Below are 17,446 nucleotides of genomic sequence, written 5' to 3' on the forward strand. Positions count from 1 at the left end.
TTTCGTTTTGTTTTGTTTGTATATTTCAAAAACTGAAAAAAAAAAAAACTCTAGAAGCTTGATAATACAATAGTCAATTATTTTGCTTCTGCCGTCTTAAGTTTTTTTAAATCAGTTTAGAATCGATGACACGATACGTGAATTTAATTTAAAAAAAAGTTTAAAAAAAATTAATATTAAAATTTAATTTTATGTGTAATACAAATTTTAATGGTTTTACTTTTCAAAATACTTATACAATTTACTTTTGTAATAAGGAATTTAATTATATAATAATGTCCAATTTCATTTAATAGTGAATTTATTCGACAACGTTTCTTTTTGTATATATTAATGGACTTTTCATTTGGTCTTTTGAGGCAGAAATAATAGCTAAAATCTTCAATTTGAAATACGCCTATAGCACTAGTAAAAATCACTATTAATAATATGGAAAATATTCTTGAAATAACTTGTTTCTCACATGGGGATATCCTTTCACCGGACGCCTTTCTCGTATAAACGTCTCTTATAATTGAAATTTATTTCAAATTTGTTCCATCTTTCGCTCGCTATCGGGAATGCAATCGGGACTCCGGGATTCCAATTATGGACCTTCCGTTTATTCAGGAAATTGGCGAGCCCCATCTTTACAAATTGATTGGAGAGCTACTGGTTGTAAGCTACATTCAAATTCGAACGCTTAATGGCTTAGTGTTGAATTATTAAAATTATTTTTAATTTGAACGCCCAAAAACGAAAGGAACAAAAATTGGAAAAATAGAGCTAATTAAACTGTTTATTCATCTGGCTTCGAATTCGCGTTTTTCTTTTTATATATTCCAGATAGTTTGTAACCTGGTGATTTAAGTATATATTCACACGTAATAGGACCTAGAGATATTGTTTACCTTTATTTCTTTTTAGATAAATTAATTATCTCCATATAATTGTACATAAATCGATGCTCTCCAGGCATAATGACGATGTAATATATATTAATCTACCAAAAAGATTCAGTATTGTAAATAGATGTTCATATGTTAACCTTGTGAATTGTTAGTAATAATTACGAAGTCCTGATGAAGGGCATATGCTCCTCAAAAACTTGACGAAGGACCTGAGGTTTTTTAAAAATTCAAGTTGGCCTAATTTTTTAATTAGATATATTAACGTACCAGTGGAGTGAAGGTGCAATTATATGGAGTTTAGTAAGTTTAGTTTAAAGACTAAGTTTAGTCTTAAATTTTTTAATATTTATGGAAAATTAAGTTATTAAGTAAATATAGAGTAAAACGGACCATTATTTTCCTTCTGTCGGTTTAAATCTGGTTGCAATATTTTCTAAGAAATGGAAATTACCTTCATAAACAACCTTTAAGGTAAAAAATGTCTCCTGATTTTGCTTATGTTATCTAAATTTAGTTGTAACTTTTTTCATAAATGTTAAGTACCTCCATAAGCAACTTTTAGACTAAAAAAACCATATCCTAAACCCTAATTATCGTGAAACTCTTTACCCCCCCCCATAGTTTGGTGTAAATTCGTTCAGACTATTTTCTAAGAAATGAAAATTAAAAGAAATGTTTAGTACCTCCTTAAGTAACTTTTAGACTAAAAAAACCCATATCCTAAACCTAAATCATGAAAACCTTTACCCCCATATTTTGGTCTAAATTCAATCAGACTATTTTCTAAGAAATGAAAATTATCTTGATAAGCAACCTTTAAGGTAAAATGGCTCCTGATTTTGCTTATGCTAATCTAAATTTAGTTGTAATTTTTTTCTGAAATGTTAAGTACTTCCATAAGCAACTTTTAGACTAAAAAAACCATATCCTAACCCCTAAATCATGAAAATCTTTACCCCCTCATATTTTGGTCGAAATTCGGTCAGACTATTTTCTAAGAAATGAAAATTATCTTGATAAGCAACCTTTAAAGTGAAATGGTTTATTGTTTTGCTTATCGTCCTCTCAATTTAGCGGTAATATTTTCCTTGAAATGGCATTTACCTTCATAAACAATTGTTACACTAAAATCCCTACCTTCCCTCAAATTTAGCCTTAAAATTTCCCTAGAAATGGCAAAAAAATTTACAAGTAGTTTTGAAACCAAAACGCCCTACCCATATTTTGGCCTAAATTTGGATGTAATGTTTTCCTAGAAATGAAAATTACATTATTAGTTTGAGTAACGAACATTTACAGTAAAATATTCCCCCTCTTCTCATTCTTTCGCTTTTTATTTTGCTGTATTTTTCGATAAATGGAAATTATCTTCATAAACAACATTTAGAGTGAAAATAAATTATGTTTTGTTCGATGTGGTCTAAATTAGGTAGCTTATTTATTATTTATGAGCTCATTTACCAAGAAATGCTTATTATTTTCATTAAACACCTGTAGGGTAAATGTTTTTTATTTAACTGTATCAGTAATCAATTTTGGAAATTCCATACCAATTTTTTCTTTTATAAATTATTCTGTGCTTAGATATAAAATGTTAAAATGAAGGGTGTTATTATAAAAAAAAGTATAACGATAAGAAAATTTTGTTGTGACTAATCATACTTCTATTAAATTTTTTAGACCTATCAATTTTATGTCATTTATACAGGGTAAATTTAAAACCACCCATAGAAGCAAATTTCTCTGATATTTCTTAGTTTTTCGTGTTATTTATTTCTTTTTATGGCAGTATTTTATGCAATCCCAACGATGGAGAAGGTAATAAAATATAATCGCAGTTTTGATTTTTAAAATGACGTGCTTAGAACTTACACTTTCCTAGATTGGTAAAGCACCCATCATGGTATGAGCTTTCGGTTTCAACAATTAAACCGACCTGAATGACTACGAGATGCAAGTGGTAATTAACATATACACACTCGAGTATAAAATAGAAAGCGACTTTCGTTATTATCCCAATTGAACTATTATCGTAGAACCAGCATCACATGTCAGTGTAGTCAGGTCTGAGACGGAGGTCGGTACTCTTCATGTTCTGCCTACCCAAGATTTTGGAATTCAGTGCAAATTTGATGATCTCTTTGTTATGCATATTCAGGTGAGTCTTGACGTTTTAAACGGCCGGAACACCCGGGGTGCCGACGGCATATGGCCGGTGTCTGAAGACGCCACCTGTTCTCTCTTGCCAGTTGTGTTTTTCTGTTGTCTGTCTTTCCTTTGTGCCGGTGTTTTAAAGGTCGGACCAGCCTCTTATTATAGCCTGTTCCGTGCTTTCTGAACACGCTGGTTTACAAACTTGTCTTATTTCTAATTTCACGGGAGATTCGGCAGCCCGTATGGCACAAAAAAAATAACCTTCAGCAGAATGCACATAGTTTTCCTCGTTGTTCATTTTAATTCGATATTGTAGTTATGGCACTACGTTTATGAACCTTACAGGGCTTGCACTTTTTATGATCATATTTTTTTCAATAGATCATAAATGGTTTGCGGCGCCTCGATCTATGAAACGTCTGCAATAAACATGCGTTATATATTTTCTCGCACATTTTTGTTCTGTTTTATACTATATTATTAATTTTTAATGTCTTAGCGTATGCAAAATGTTTCTAAAATGTGTTTAGTTTTCTTGATTTTTGTCATTATTCACTTGGCATATTATGCTTTGTACTCATAGACTTTTATTACATCTAAAATGTAAAACGAGGAAAATACACTATTCAGAAAACAAAGGTAAACGTTCTCACTCAAAATAATTTTTTTCGATGCTTTCTTATCTTCTTATTTTTGATTGATTACTTAATTGTTTACAAACATCTGTTGACATTTAGTACTCCTTAGATAAAGAAAAAAAGATAAACCAAAGAAAAGCATAATCAACTAAAAAAAAAATGCTACGGCAAAAGCCAACATTTATTTCGATCATAATGACTTCTTCAATATCTGTAGAAATTTAATGTTTTTCAAAATAACACAGTACAAGAAATATATTATTTTATATTTTATTTGTACATGGTCACTTTATATTTTATAACGAACATGTTCTAGGAATGACTAGATCTTTTATTTTCAAGGACAATCCAGGGATTCGAACCCAAAACGTGACATACAAGTGCTGTTCCAATCTAGGCTTCTGCTGATATTGGTTTTGTTGTCTTTTATTTTGACAATCAAGTAGTATGTATTAGTCAGTTCAGGGACTATGTACAAACATTTAATTTTACTTTGTGCTTCTTGATATTTTCACGTTAATTCCTAGTTTCTTTTTGCTACTATTTGTACTGTCTTTTTCAGTTCCATTTACCGTTTCATTCTCATTGTTGCTTTAGACAAGTCTACAATTTATAATATAACACATATGAGTAATTTTTTTTACGTTGGATAAGAAATTTATATGTTCAATGTCCGTTTTTCTACTTAAAAATTCCTAACGTCTCTGGATTTTTATCCGGATTTATAGTTATTACAACAGTTCGAAAGTTGAATTTCTCTTTTGTCAGTTTGTGTCCACCTTTGGCTTTTATGTTATTACAAGTGGAACAAATAAGGATGAAATTACAACCAAACTTCCTTAAACCTTCGATTTTATGTCTCCAATGGGGTGTACGCATATAGACAACTTTTGTGCAATTTATTATTTTTTTTAAATGAATTTTTACTGTTAAAAAAAATTCTTACCCTCTTGTGGTCTTTTTGGTATAAATGTTATATGGTTTGTACGTGATACATTTCTTTTTATGAAATATTTTGTGAAGACAAACCAGTTCTCGAGTGCTTACATTTGAGATATATTACAATTAATTTTTGGCCCAATAAGTCACACCATGGGTGTAATAAAATACTTTATATCACAATTTTCAAAAGATAATTATATATTTATATATAATATAATAAACTCACACAATATATAGGTAAATAATATTTTCTTTTCCCCTCCCTCCAGTAAATTTCAATGTGACATCGTACAAAGTTCGCAAAAGTTGGGTTTTTGCTCTTTTAGGTTTCCAATTTAAAAAAAAATATATATATCAATTGAAAAATGAAGAGATTGTTGGAATATAAAAAGTGGGAGTACATGGCATCTCGAGAAAAAAAAATTGTAAAAGATCAACGTTTTTGTAAAATTGCCATCCAGTTATCAACAATTTTCTTTTCGATTTTTTTTTCATTCAAATTTTATAAAAAAAAACAAAATCTTTAGAAATGAAGTGCCTTAAAGAATTTTTTCTTTACCTTTCATAGAAGATTTGGAAAATGTACTTTAAAACATCCACAACGAACCCAATTTTCGAAACTTATGTAACTGTAAGTTTTATTTTCTCGAAATAAAATTATAGAATAAACATCAATAATAAATAAGAACAGAATTTAAAAAAATCATTCGGATATCTTATATAGCTTACGAGAAAAAAAATATATAAGGCAAGTCGTGGTCTAAGGAACGAATCATATCAAAATTACCACTATTTTTGAGATTTTAGAATTTTAGAAAAAAAAATCAGTGGTATTTAAAAAGTGAAAAGCCTTTTTCCGTTTTCCCAATAATTTGTATTCAGGAATTTTTCTTTTCCATTTTCCCAATAATTTGCATTCTGGAATTTTTCTGAGTGAAAGAAACGACTATCAACTTTGTTTCTTGCTAAACTATATTTTAACCTACTTTCCTACCTCGATCTGTTACAAAATGACCATGTATTTGATAGCTGGAAATTTGCTCGCTCGCAGATTGATTTCATGTTTTTGCAAAGTAGGTTAAAGTATTTTTTTTTCTCTGCTCCTAGGCCGATTGGTAAAGCTCGGTCACGAATCTAAAATTTTTCTATAAATTTATCACAAAAAAATAACACCATTAAGATCCGTGATCCTACGTCCATAGCCTGTCAGTTGTGATAATACAATTTTTGATTCCATCAAATATTAATTATGTGAAAGTGTGTCAGTACGATTACTCATAAATTAATCGAACCATGTATAGTCGATATTTTTTTATATTTTCAGTATTTAAAAATGATAATTTGTTTAATGGTAACGTTTCAGTCAGTGAAAATTAATGAATGATAGATGGACATTTATCAGGGCACTAAGTGAAATCAACCAATCGATTTGTTATTTAAATTCGATTTGTTTTGGTCCATTGAATCGTAAAGTTTTTTTTGTCTGAAGAATTAAGGCAAATTGATTTTTTCCTAATTTTTAATTAAACTATTGTGTTAAGTTTTACCTTGAAAATTTATTTGTATACAGGTGGGCTTGGTCAATTTTTATTTAGGCAAACGTTGGCGTATGACATCCACGAAAGTCTTCTTCAATTTCACTTTTCAATGTTAATCTAACATTAGAAAACTACTGCCGGACCCTTATGTTTTTTAATTGGGCGAGGAATTAACGAATCGTTTACATATCAAAGAAGCGATAGTGGATGCGGTTGTGCTCTACTTTTTCTCAGGGGAAACGGACTCAACCATCGGCGGGGCATCCTAATCAATCAGATAGTGGTTGAGATGGTATCTCGTCCGAGGCAATTTAAATACTCCTCCGAGCCAGATTTATCAGGGAATGGGTCGTCTTACGAATTACGACTTAATTGAATCCCTTTTTTTCCTATTTGTACAACTGAGCCGACCTGGAGTGATTTTCTTGAAGATATGTACCACGGCTTTGTATGGTGCCTCGGATTTTTTTCTTACAAAATAACAATAAATGACCCTTTCTTGAATAACTATTACAAGAAAATTTATGCTAGGCTTATACATCACTAAAGTAAACCTTTTGTTACTGTGTAACCAAATAAGTAATTGTCATATAGGACTTAACTGCAAATGTCCGTTGAGTGTCGAGAATGAGGAGGTCAAACCATTTTACAATACAGTATTAAATTATATTGATCACGATTAGAAAACAATGGGCTCTGCCGGGATTCGAACCCAGAACCGCTTGCGTCGCAAGTCGAGCCGGACCTCCACTAGGTCACTGCGGTCCCCCTGTTCAGTATATAAAAATACGGAATTTTTGATAAATTTTACGAAATAATTATTTTACTTCAACCTTTTACAACTTTTTTTCCATAGTCCTTTGTATATGTTAATCCTACTGTAAATTTAATTATACCAATAGAAAGAGCATTAAAATTCCTATGAAATTCATTTGGTTTTTAATTATAACAATAAGCAATAAACATACAAAATAACTTTAGATTTACTAGTTTTACTAGTTTCCAAAAATATTTTTTAAAGTTTAAGATTTTCTTGGTTCTTTGAATACTAAAAATTATGGCGCTTAGCGAAAAATTACCGTTACTAATGAGCTATAAATATATTTAATTATTTTCACAATGGTCAGCTATTATCAATATAAAAATAAAATATAATTGCTAAATTTCTTTTCTAAATAATTAAACGTACTTCAAAAAACAGTCATTAAAATTTTGAAACTTCTATTAAAAAATTAATAAAAGTATTATAAAGTACGAAAATGTCTAATATAAAATTGAATATAAGAAAACAAAAAGCTTCAAATAATTACATTAAATGTACAAAATGTCTTCGGTTTGTATTTTCCAAAAGGGTGGACTTTTTGAACATATAATTTGATTTTTAGAATTTTTTTTAATGATTATCATGTTGTGTTTTTCATTTTTTACTGCTATAATATTTTTAGTGATTAGTTAAAGAAGGTGAAATGGAGTCTGGTGTGATATGGGTTAGAAAAACATTTTCTTTATCGTGCCAACGTTTCGATCTTTGTTGAGATCATCCTCAGACCCTTTACAAACATTGTTTAAATGTAACAAATACATGTAGGATGTGGAATTCACGTTTTTCCACATACTACGTTTATTTGTTAAATTTAAACAATGTATGTAAATCCCAGGCCCTGAAGAAGATCTCAATAAAGACCGAAACGTTGGCACGATAAAGAAAATGCTTTTCTGAAACCTACATCACACCCGACCGCATCTCACGATTTACGAATAATCATCGCCTAACGTTCACTAATCACCACACATTTATACAAATCCATATGAATATGTGTTTATAAAATGATGTACACATTATAGAAAGTCTAACCTACATCACACCAGACGGCATCACACGATCAGTAATTAAACGTGACTAAATATTACACAAAATTTCAATCAATTAATTATTCTTTCTAAGGTCTTGGTTGAGATAAAAAAAAGTCAGCGTCACGAGCGGGATTCGAACCCACGACCTTCGGCTCAATACGTCGCTACTCTATTACTTGAGCTATCGTGACCTCGATCCACTCGGACAACTTCCCACCTCATCCTACAACCGTTTGAATTTTCCCCCTTTTTGCCATTTTCAAATGTAACTCAACCAAGACCTTAGAAAGAATAATTAATTGATTGAAAGAAGTAACTTGGTCAATTGACCACGAAAACGTAAATGGATTACACAAAATATTGTTATTAGAAATATTAATGATTTTCGGTAACCGACTGGGACAAAAAAGGCAAATTTTTTGCAATTAAACTTCACTTTTACAATGGTGATAATTCATTTTTAGAAATTAAGTAAGTCGATGCGTTTACAGCTCATTAATTGGGGAAACTTTTCTGTAAGCGTCTCATCTGTCAGTATGTACAGAAGCAAGAAATTTTTAATTAAACTTTAAAAGTTTCCATTCTTCTTCCCCCAGACAACGCAAATCCAGGGCAGTCTCTCCCCCTGCTTCCGTTTCTCACCTTGCCAATAGACAGACCGACCAACTGGCCCTGTGGCGCAACGGATAACGCGTCTGACTACGGATCAGAAGATTCCAGGTTCGAATCCTGGCAGGGTCGAGATAAATTTTTATACTTCGCTTGTTCAAGCTTCAATTAATGCGATTCTAAGAACAACTTTAAGTTTTTAAAACCAACGTAAATTTTTAATTGATACCATGGGGTTGTTTTTTTATATTTTAAAGATTCTAACGCCTGGTTTAAACCAAATATATTTCAAATCCGAGGGGGTGTTGATTTATTGATTTATTTATTTTACACTTTTCCAATTACAAATGTAAACAATAAAAGTATAAAGGTTATAACTGTACATAAATTTAGGAATGTTTATTATAAAATTTAAAAAAAAAATGAATTGAAACAATTTAAAATATGATTATGAAATTATAACCAAGATCAATATTAATTAAATATATTAATGATACAATATTTAATTTTCTAATGATAAAATTTGCTTAAATTTACCTAACTTAAATTAAATATATCTATATTTTTGAATAAATTTAACAGATTTATTGTTCTTGGTATAAAACAGAATTCGGCATAATTGTTATATGGCAGTCAATGAGGAATGTTATATAACCTCTGGAATGGTAAGGTGGAACATGAACGTAAATTCGGTTAAGCAGTAGTGGGCAATCAGTTAAATAATTTATAATCAAAGAATTTCCTTTTGTACAGAACAGTCGTCAATTTCAGATCCGACAATTGCGTATACTCCAGTAGTTTTTTAATGTATCAGGCGTAAAAATATTTTTTGAATCGCTTCTATGCGACTGATACAGGTGCAATTCTAAAATTTTAGGTGTACCTGGATCATGGAAAAGTTTAGTATGACGTAAAATATATCCTAAAGTTTTATATGCTTTAGCAATAATTTTATTAATGTGTGGGTGAAAATTTATCTGACTTTCAATAATGACGCCAAGATTTTTATAAATCTCACGTCTAACTAGGACCGAGTCTGATATAGCGTAGTCAAATTTGATAGGATATTTTATTTTATGGAAAGGCATAACTGAACATTTGTCAGAATTTAATAGAATATTATTTGTTGAACACCAATTATTAAGCTTTATTAAGGCATGTTGAAGTTGTAAGCAATTAAAGGCAATTCATTTTTAAGGATTTTTTTAAATCATATGCCAAAAAGTAAGGTCATTAAGGACGGAAGAGAATCAGAAATATCGTTTATATAGATTTTAAAAAGAAAATGACCTAAGTGCGACCCTTGAGGAATTCCAGAACCAACGTAATAAGTTACTAAATCCATTAGATTTCGTGGTCCGATTGGCCAAATAACTTCTTGCAATTAATTAATCTTTATGTAAGGTATTGGTTGAAATAAAAAAGCGTGTCACGAGCGGGATTGGAACCCACGACCTTCGCCTAAATACGCCGCTGCTCTACCACTTGAGTTACTGTGACATTGCTTTCCCGTATACTCGGTCGTCCTTAAAAGGACAATGAGGATCTTTAACGTCCGCACCTAGGCTTCCGGTCTTATCGGACGTTTTGATTCTCAGGATGAGAGCTGACGCACCTCCGCATACGACAGAAGTGTGTTACTGCCGCAGCATTGGTGTAGAGGCAGCTCAGCCCCGAGGGGCCAAGACAACCTCGCTTCCCGCTTGCCCATTCCGAGTAGTCGGGTCCACATTAAGCATCGAACCGTATGCCGGTTCAACCTGGTCTTCCGCGCACTCCCTAGATAGAGAAGGCCACTCTATCTCCTGGAGTATTGAGGCTTCCCCAGCGTAGAAACTTCCGGATCCGCTCCGGCCGCGGTTTCGTTTAAAGTGGAATTGTTAACCACCCCCTAGAGGAGACTGCCTATGGTATAAGCCGCACATAGAGCTCATTACCTACACCTGCGTGCAAAGCATGCTCGAATAGGAGCAACCGATTCACTACCCATTTCCATCTGCCGCTACTCACGCATTAGAGGGACTCTATCAGCGTCCTCAACGCTATACGCTTCGGTCCGATCCGTCGTATCCCGTGAGGCCGAGTGAATAACGATGTTTCGGGTGAAGGTTACAGATAGAAGACAGCCTCTTCTCCAGGTACCCGCCAGGGGTGTCACCATGGCCAACTACGAGTCCATTCCCAGTGTAACAGGGGCTGAACCTTGGAACATTTCTGTTACCCCATAGTACAGATAGTTATGCACCCTCACCCGTCTATGCAGACAGGATCTGGTACACTAACCCTTGTGTGCCTCTGATAAGGCACCCGTCGCCCATGCCGACCCACGGCCGACATGAGTACAGCTTGTGCTTTAGAGAGGTTGCCACGCTCTCAGGGCTACACCATTATTTTGCGCCCGGACACCCCCCTTGTAACCAAGGTTTGGGAAAGGTCGCAGGGAAGCATGAAGCTACCTGGATTGAGAAAGGGACGTGGATGAGGACACGAGGTACACCTTTCTTGCGCCTCGAGCCTTAACCACATTGTACCACCCGTCGCTATTGTGACATCGATCCACTCGGACACCAACTTCCCATCTCAACCCACCTTTCGAATTTTCACTCCTTTTTGCCATTTTTCAGTAATAAGATACCGCCTAATTTTTGTACTTCATGTATTAGAATCGTATGATCAACACTATCGAAAGCTTTTGAAAAGTCAGTGTAAATACAATTAGCTAGTAGTCCTTCAGAAAAATATTGTTATACATAGTCTTGAAATATTAGTATAAGTTGGTTAATGTAGATCTTTGCGAATGAAAACCATGTTGATTTGGAATAATAACGTTTTTGCATATTGGGTGTAAGGAATTTAATACGACACTTTCAAAAACTTCTGCTGGTATACAAAATTGGTCTTTATTTACTAATATTATTTTTATTACCACTTTTAAAATTTGATTTAGTTTTTATTACAACTTTTGATGATTCACTGCTGCTTCAGATTTGTGTTCAGTAGCGTGAAAAAATCAACAGGGCGTGTATTGTCTAGTTGCAGGTCCGCCTCGCGCTAGTGATTCTTAGGCACGTGAACCATAAATTTTCCGCCGATTTTCCTCTTTTCTAATTAAGGTACGACTGTTTTTAGCGCATTTATCGTTTATGACTTGGCCCTCGGACAATCGTGTGAACCTTTTATGAAGGCGAAGTTCATTCAAGATTCTGTTGTATAACCAGGCAATAAATAATGTTTACACCGTTTTTGTGAGATAATGTAATAACAACTATAAACAGTAGGAAGTTAACACAAAATCATCCGTGAAATTCTTTAAAGAAATCGTATCAGAGGAGCGGCAAGGGTTCGGGCATAGCTCATTGTTTTTGATCGTTAGACTCGAAAGACTAAAAGAAAATATTTAAAACAACTGATATGCTATACTTGATAAGCTGTTCTTGGTATTTAACTTCCCCCTGACTCGGTCTGACAGGAGTCTCGACCGGAATTACGCTTCCTTGATTAATGTTTGTATAGTCTTAAAGCACACGTGGCAGGTGTTTCAAAGTTGGTCATGGACGGCCGACTTAATTATAAACTTAGTGGAACATAATTGCCCTAGCGAACTTGACCAACATTAAATGTATCGTAAATACTAAAAAGTATAACATATGCCCAGAAACAAAAATCGAACATTTGTCGTTATATTACTTACAAAACCAAATCAAACGAGATCAGAAATGATCGTCAATACAAATTATTTAATTACGATGGTTTGAAAAGAAAAACCAAAACACCGGAAAATCAGTGTTCGATTAAAACGTATCTATCAATTTATTACCTTAAGTCTCCTAGGCATCGAGTAGCGATTTCGTCTTCTTCAACCTTTTCTTTAACAAGAGCGGTTTGAAGCATTTCCTGTCGGAGGAGGAGAACGATATGATGATCAGGAGAATGATCTGATCTTTTCTCTTGATCATGTCCCAAAAGTGTTCTATGGGATTCATGTCAGGTGAACATTCAGGTCAAATCATTGAGGTAATCCTTACATCCTCCAAGTAATGGGGAGGATTGTCTTGCAGTAACACGAAGTTGTCCCCGATAAATGGACCATAGCTTCCATCGGTACTTCCTCAATGTTGCTTAGTCAAAGGTCTATTCTGTATGATAATCAGTTCTGTACGGGCATGGACTTTTGACCCATACTATAACTGTCTTTGAAAAGATGGTGTCTCACGCATGAAGCAACATTTTCTACACGTCTTCTTCAACACGGTCCCAGAACTCACGGTGTCAAACCAAACTGGCAGGACAGCCCCCATTGTTCAAGTGTCCAAGCCTTTCTACTCGATGCCTTTCCAGTAGTAGAGAACTTCATGCAGGACGTCATTCTCACGAAGCCGTCTGACGACTATTTTAAAGTTCACCCTTACATTACGGACTGTTTGGTACCTAATCCATAATTGACGTTTCATATATAGACTTAGAGTAATAGTAAGCGTTTTGTATGTAAATTAAAGCAATGAGATAACCCTGAGCCATATCTCTACGTGCTTTATCTAAAGATTGATTTCCTACTTATCTACTATAAGTACTTCTGTATTAATCTGCGTATAGTACTTCTGACCATGGCTTTTTCATCCTATAAAAATCTGCATTCCACAATGTTACGAATTCCAAGGACAAAGAGTATGTAAACAATCAATGATTTATCAACTATACAAAGAGCTAAGTAGTAAATAACGCAAGTTGGCTCCTGTTTTAGAACCTAATGTAAACATTTTGTTTTAACTAAAGGTCAGTTATAGATTAATAGTTTATAATAGTTATAACTATTACAAGGCGGTAAATTTAGCTTTTTATATACAAACCTGCTTTCACCGCATCTAAAACCCAAAATACTTTATTTGGATCTTTTTTACGCATTTTACAATGCTTTGTGAATATTCGAGCTTTAAAATAAAGTGATTTTTGAAAAAGAACCATTTTATTATTTTTTCTAAATTATTTAGGATAATTAAAAATTAAAATTCCAAGGGCTATGCCGAGATTCGAACCCAGACCGCCATCGAGGCAAATACTAGCCGGAAAATCACTCGTCCACCTCGGTCACAAATTACATATAATATCTGACTAATAATTTGCAAAAAACAAAATATTAATAAACGCAAGTTGAGTTCATTTTGTCAAACTTTGTATTAAAATTTTAATAAACGTTTTGCTTTATTTTTTCCATTCATTTTTCCAGCTACTTCACATTAATAAACTATTTCAAATTCATCTCAAATTCAACTTTAGCTTTATTAATAGAAGTTAGACTTTAAACAAATTAAATAAAAGAAAATGATAGAGAATCACAATAAGTGATAAATGATAGTATATAAATATAAAAATGGATTAATGAGGAATTTTAAATTCATTTTCGTTGATAAATGCCACGTGTAGTAAAGTAAGGAATATCCAGTTGTTCTATTTATGCAATTTTATGTACACGAAAACACATCTCTACAAGTTAAATTTAAAAATTTAAAACAAACCATGTATGCTTAAAAAAAAGTATTCGCTAAAACAGCAAATTCGTTTTTCTACGTGTTAAATAGATTCTGCTATATACGAAATTATATAATTTGGCTAATAATGGCTTTCAAGGAGCTAAACTAGGGGTTTAGTACTTAAATAATGCAGGTTGAACTCTTATTTATTTAAACGAAAACCGTTGGGAATTTTTAATACTAGTTCCATGATACATTAGAACATAAATATATTTAATATTAATGTGTAAACGTAAATAATATTAATAATCATTGGAAGATGCTAAAACAGCTCAAAATAAACAAATAAGGGGAAAAGTAATAAATATTGAAGTAATACACGTGAGATAATTGTTTTTTAATCATAAATGATATATTTGAGGAACAATATATTTCTTCATTTTTAAATAAATTTTTATATAAATATTCCTTTCTTCGGCGGTTCATATTACATACTAAATTTGGAACGATACAGAGAATATTAGCGTCGCCTCTGCGCAAGGATGACAAAATTATTGGAATGAATGATTTATTAATGATTGGAATGAATGTAATTTATTAACTTGAAAAGAAGGCTCAGTTTAACCCCGGCCCGAGGTGTATCGAATGCCCTGTGGTAAATGTATGATGTCTGGAGAGTAAAAGTAGTTATTAGCGAGAATGGAATGGGCGGGGTATAGCCCCGAGGAATATCGAGTACTCTGAGGGAATGATTGCGACCGGAATTCTATGTTTGTGGTGATCTATTTTACATGTATTTTATATTTGAGAGGTTACCATTTTAGAATATCGACTTAGTTTTCATACAAAAACAGAGAGTCAGGTAACAGATCCAGACACTTAAAATGCCGCACGCAGCAAAAGTATCAGAACAGAAAAAGACGTAAAAACACGCAAAGGGCCGGCAATTACCTCTTCTCTTTGTCAGCCCCAAAAGTTCCCACATTACTATTATTTTACATAATTAATGAATGTTATGTGCTAAGTTATAAATTAAGCATGTCGAGCCTCTGTTTTTACAAAGTGACTCCTTTAGTTCAGTCTTAAAAATTTCTAAATTGAAACTGTTGACATATTAGATAAATCTATCAAAATTTATTAAGAATACACGTCAAGCTTAAAATATGAGACACCAAACTAAGGAACTACAATTCTTTTTTTAAGCCGAAATCCTATCTATCAATGCTTGTGCCATAGAAAATCTTAAAATAAGTTACACTGATAACAATTCTATTTAAAATCATCATTGGCTGCATCTAAAGTCTCTAAACCTGGGAAAACATAAGAATCTTGAGTACCAGGGCATAAAAGATTTTTGGTAAAAACAAGAGGAGGATTTGCAAGACGATCTATTCGTCCAGAATCTATAACTGAGGTAGCAAGATCAAATATAGACTCTTCCATTTCAGAATAGGTCCTAACAAAACACAAAGATCAGCTCTAGAGGTGCTAGACATAACGAAATCATAGTTAAAGAACCCTCGTCAAAACTGGCACGTTGCTAAGCTAGACAGGGCACAGGGGTACAGCCTAACACCTAAGTCGGCAAAAAGAATTGACAGTCAATGACCTACTGCTTATTACTAAGGATCGGATCGAATCACTGAACTAAGGAACTAGAAAAGTACAAGGCAGGAGGCTTGGGAATACTTACCCCTTATACTTCGTATCCTCCTCCTCCTCAACAATATACAATTGGCTATAGTGAGAATAGCTTAACTAATCAAATATTGCAAAGAGCTGAGTGAGAATATTTCTATTTTGAGCTCATAAGAATGCATCGTTATTTAAAAAAAAATTCAAATCAGTACATTCTTCATCATAATTAATTTGCTAAACCAAGGTTAAGTTCATAGTAGTTGAGTCCTCTTGTTCAAAATCGTCAAATAATGAAAAATGGTTTGATCTCTGACCTTAAGGTTTAACCCCATTTTGACTAACAAACCGCATCATGTACCAAATGTTATATAGTATTTCTTCTAGAAGGGACAAAGATTCTGTGGTCAGGTTGAAATTATTAAAAAAATTAAATTTAGAAAAGTATCTGGAATATTTTTTCAGGGCTTGAAATTCTATGCCATAGAAAGATGGAAGTATAAATACGTCAAATTCCTTAACTTTATTCTTGTTTCTTTACAAATTGGCTTAGCGAAGATAATGTATTCTGAAGGTAGTCGACTAGGAAAAGAATTTGATACAGTCATGTTTCATAACGATTTTAAAACCTGCTTCGGTCCCAACGGTGGAATGTTACAATCCGCTGGTATTCAGAATTGTCCTTTTTTATTTCCAATATGCTCCACAAAGTAATATATTCACACAAAAAATAACCCCGGTGCAGCCTTTCCCGAGGGCAATTAGGGAAACGTGAAACGTCTGGCTCCAGGTCATGCCTTCGACATTAGCATTCGTTTCGAACTCAAACCGAATTTGGCCGCAATCCCATTCCCACGAGTTATCATTGAGGGTCGTTTCTGCATTTGCGAACTCGATCGGAATGTTGATGTTTGCAGTTGTGGGGGGAGGAAACACGGACAATTTAGAAAATGACTCAATCGGGAAGATGGCTTATTTGGTCAGCATGTTTGAAACTTTTTATATAATCGCTTTTAGCCCATTCGACATACTGTTTTTGAACGAGATATAAAAAGGACAAATCGAAATCTTGTTTTGATGAACGGATGCAATGTTGAACAAAACTCCTGTCAGCATAAAATCGAAGCTGCGGTCAGAGTTCGGACCGTCCATTGTCAGCGATTTGGTTATTACTGATCATTACCGTCCTAGTTTCGGCCTTACGCCTTCTGATTGCTAACTATTTGGTACACCTAATTTTTGAAGAATCACATTTCGATGCGAAACGCGTAATCGGATCAAGATAAAGATAATTTTTGAGCTTCTAGTCGTACCCCTGAACCCGTGTGGAAATTCTCGAGAGCCGAATTCTATTCCAAAACTCCTTTTCTAAATAAATGCATATTTCCCGTTTATACTGTGAATGTCTGAAAGCTGTTAAAATTTGTCTAAATTATATTTTATTACTATTATTATTAATAGACAGACGTCATAGTTTACGTCTCTCTCTCACTCTCTCCTCTCTCTCACTCTCTCTCTCACTCTCTCTCATTCTCTCCCTCTTTCCCTCTCTCTTTCTCTTTCTCTTTCTTTTTCTCTTTCTCTCTCTCTCTCTCTCTCTCTCTCTCTCTCTCTCTCTCTGTGAGTGTGTATATGTATGTATGTGTAATTTATTAGATTGAATGAAGGGGTTTTGTCGTTAATTACCCCGAGGGTACCGAGTACTCTGGGGTTGTGTA

General features: G+C 33.4%; 1 protein-coding gene, 1 non-coding gene and 1 pseudogene across 3 annotated transcripts in view; all 3 read left to right on the forward strand.

Annotated features, from left to right (window-relative positions):
* LOC106673709 (LIM domain and actin-binding protein 1) overlaps window positions 1-17,446 on the forward strand; it is a 173,158-nt gene that overhangs the window by 11,216 nt on the left and 144,496 nt on the right. The gene's annotated exons all lie outside the window — the stretch shown is intronic.
* On the forward strand, window positions 8,685-8,757 carry Trnar-acg. Its single transcript has one exon. It is a non-coding gene; the product is annotated as a tRNA-Arg (tRNA).
* LOC112127657 lies at window positions 14,573-14,669 on the forward strand (annotated as a pseudogene).

This window comes from Cimex lectularius, unplaced genomic scaffold (genome assembly GCF_000648675.2).
Source record: "Cimex lectularius strain Harlan isolate CLEC.00 unplaced genomic scaffold, Clec_2.1 scaffold12, whole genome shotgun sequence".
Lineage (NCBI taxonomy): Eukaryota > Metazoa > Arthropoda > Insecta > Hemiptera > Cimicidae > Cimex > Cimex lectularius.